The sequence below is a fragment of the Colletotrichum graminicola genome (assembly GCF_000149035.1).
Source record: "Colletotrichum graminicola M1.001 genomic scaffold supercont1.17, whole genome shotgun sequence".
Classification (NCBI taxonomy): domain Eukaryota; kingdom Fungi; phylum Ascomycota; class Sordariomycetes; order Glomerellales; family Glomerellaceae; genus Colletotrichum; species Colletotrichum graminicola.
Window position 1 is genome coordinate 4,086 of NW_007361021.1, and position 3,246 is coordinate 7,331.

Sequence of the window (3,246 nt, forward strand, 5' to 3'; positions counted from 1 at the left end):
CAGTTGGGCGAACTCCCTCCTAGAGCTCTCAGTTGCTATTGCACACGAGTTCGCCTATGTAATGACTGGCCGCATGATCGGAGGGGGGCCAAGTCGGCCAAACACGCCGATCCTTGTACACCATGCATTGACGAGATCAGCCAATACGAGGAAGTTGTCCTCTCGCAAGCCGAGGATGGTTAGGTGCTCGATCTTAACCGAGATCCCGCCCAAATACCCCAAATCCTGCGTATGAAGATGTATGGAGAGGCCAGATTCGCCTGGGAAGATCGGCTTTCTGGGGGAAGATTGACGTTCTTTTCTGACCCGGCACTTCGGCTCCATTGCGCCCCCACAAACTTGTCAGCCGGCACACCGTGTTTTGTCTAGATGGCAGACTCGAGTCGTGCAGCTCGCAAAGTCAATCAAGTGTAGACTAAGAGATTTCTCCGCTACAGCAAGATTGTTTAATACTTCTCTATGTTTGATATAAGTCTTCCCGAATCATGGCTTTGCTAACATCACTCCTAGACTTTTTAGAGTCTACAGACAAGCTGATAATGCCCCCCCCCCCCCCCCCCCCCTGACAACCCGACAGTACCGTGCACAATAGCTAATAGGGGTCCGTGCACAGTTGAGCTAATAGTGGAGTAGGTAATAAGGCTCTAACTAATAGATACGCACACACACGTTATAAAGGTCTATAGCTCTAAATTAAACAGGAATCTTTATTTATCTTGCTTTACATAGCTTAGTAGTAAGTAGTGCTCTTAATAATCTAAAGGCTTTAGGTTTAACCCTAGCTTTTTCTGACTTTTTCTTTAGGTAATTCTAAAACGGCTCTACTAGAGAGTGTTAGAATGGTCTATCTTACCCTGCTTCCTCTGTTGCGCTCTGGGTTAGGATAGGCCAAGACCATCCCTTTTTTCCCTCTGTTTTTCCCCCTCTGTTACCTCCGTTTTTACCTCTATTTCTACTTTTTCCCTCTGTTGCTCCTGTTTTTTTGCCTCTATTTCTACTTTTTCCCTCTATCTATACCCTTATCTATTAGCTATAACTGTATCTATTGTCAGCTTAACTGTGCACGGGCCTCTATTGGTTATCGTGCACGGTACTCTCGGGTTGTCAGGGGGGGCATTATCAGCTTATCTGATGGCTCGACTTTTTGGGAGGCGCTACGCTTCCTATCCTATTAATAATTACCAGGTGACCTCATTTTTGCCAAGGTGGAGCCCCCTCCACTTTTACCCCAAAGTTTCAGTGACACATGACAATACATTACATCTAGTGAGACTACGGATACTTGGATTATAATGTACCTCTATGTAATAATAAAGATTGTCAGCACTTATGGCATAGGCAAAACGCTATATAACTACAAGTACTCTAAAACTATTAGATTGTTAGACTTAATGCTGTGAATGCATTGGCTCTACACCGGCCTTGGCACAAATAAAGTCACCTAGTAATTAAAGGAATACTAACCCCACTCTGCAGCATAAAGTCGGTCCTTGCCGAACGTTATTCCTTCGGCTTCACCGTTTTACAAGGCCGTCCTAATTAAGGGCGCATACATAGTAGGCACGCAATCGCCGAGGCCAACGTCTACAGTCACGATAGGGATCTAATTACAAGAAATTAAAAAACATGGTGTTGGTATTATGCAAAATACTTGACACAGCCACACAACTAGGCTGGTAACGGTATTATAAGAGACACGTAGTCACGGAATCAATACTAGATCACGGCCATTAAGTGCAGACTCGGCAGTTCAACCTTCTTTCAAAACGCTACTTGGTAGAAAGTCAATTAATAACTTGCTTTAGTACCTCCGTTTTTTAAAAAAAAATCCATTTTCTTTTTCACAATGAAGTCACTTTTTAATACTATTCTTTTAATAACCGTATTTTTCCTAAATTCTGTGCTATGTGCAGTATTTCTCCCCTTAACCCTTACGTAAACATCAGCTTACTAACATCTTTATAGGTTGCAGTAGGATGCCCTTACCTAGAGTTGAAAAACGTACTTGATTCTTACTATTCTACCTACCTTAGGGAAACAATGCCTACAACGTTGTCAAAGAGCCCAGTAGCCGCGGAACCACACAAAAGGTCTTCACTTCTGGCTATGAACGTGGGCGAGAGCCCGTTCTTGTAGCCAAGATAGATGTCAATGGTCGCAGAATCCAAGTCGGAGAAGCATGGAACGCAAAAGACCGAACACCAAACCGACTACACCTTGACGTCATGCTAAAGAGCTTATGGGAAGCTGAGGGCGGGCGGCTTCATGAACTCCAATCTATAGTGTTTGACGATGTCGTCAATCTCAAAACCGGGATTGCGATTACCAAGGCCAGGAAACGCCTTGGCTTGGCGCAGGGGACGGGCTTTGTGGTTACAGAACCACCAGCAAAGGGAACCGCTGCAGCAAAAAAGCTAAAGAAAAGTGATTTAACCAAATTTACCCAGTGTTGGGATGACTTGTTTCAAAGCCCTTTCGGAAAGGTCGCAAGGAGGATGGCAAACGAAGGCGGTAATCTTGTCAACCAATTTGAGGTGAAGACTAACACTATGACTTTTGGTGAAGGACAAAAATTACATATGGATTATTTAATTGTTACGTTTAGTTAAAAATATATATAGGATTAGTGCGCCAACTGGCTTGATATCTGTGTCATCGATTTGAAGTGAGGCATCCTCAGCAAAGGCTACCACCCCCGGTCGTCAAAAAGGCTGGAAAAGAACATACAACACCAGGTATTCGCTGGTCGTCACCGACCCAACTACTAATCCGGCCCTCACCGGCTTATCTATGGGAGAGCGGACGGGATCCCGAGTTTTCTAGTGGGTATGGTCGTATGTGATGACGACTGACCAAATTGATGCTTACATAGGCTTGCTTAGAAACAGACTAGACACAGGAACTGATGTGACACACGCCGGGAGACCAGACCCATGACGGAAGTGCCCCGTGGTAGAACTAAACCTGATGAAGGGGATTTTAATTTATTGAGACTTTTGCTAACTGTTGCTCTATAAACAAACCACAAAGGTAAAGCTTCCGGCATGTGCTCATGCTGAATCCGACATCCACCATGTATCTCTTGCCCCCCATAGTATACAACCATACCAGGATTTGTTCTCAGGCTAGGCCCAGGATACGTAGCGCCCATGATCCTCGAAAGAGCCTTACGACCATCCAATGTCCGGGTTGAGAAGCATGAAAATCGCTTGAAAATCATCTGCCGTTCAGCAGAAGACCAATCAG

The 3,246-nt window shown here is 44.8% G+C and overlaps 1 non-coding gene across 1 annotated transcript; it reads right to left on the bottom strand.

The window, feature by feature from the left end:
* Nucleotides 1–2,720: 2,720 nt before the first annotated feature.
* GLRG_12514 lies at nt 2,721–2,836 on the bottom strand. The gene has a single exon (XR_001139449.1). It is a non-coding gene; the product is annotated as a 5S ribosomal RNA (ribosomal RNA).
* Nucleotides 2,837–3,246: the final 410 nt, after the last annotated feature.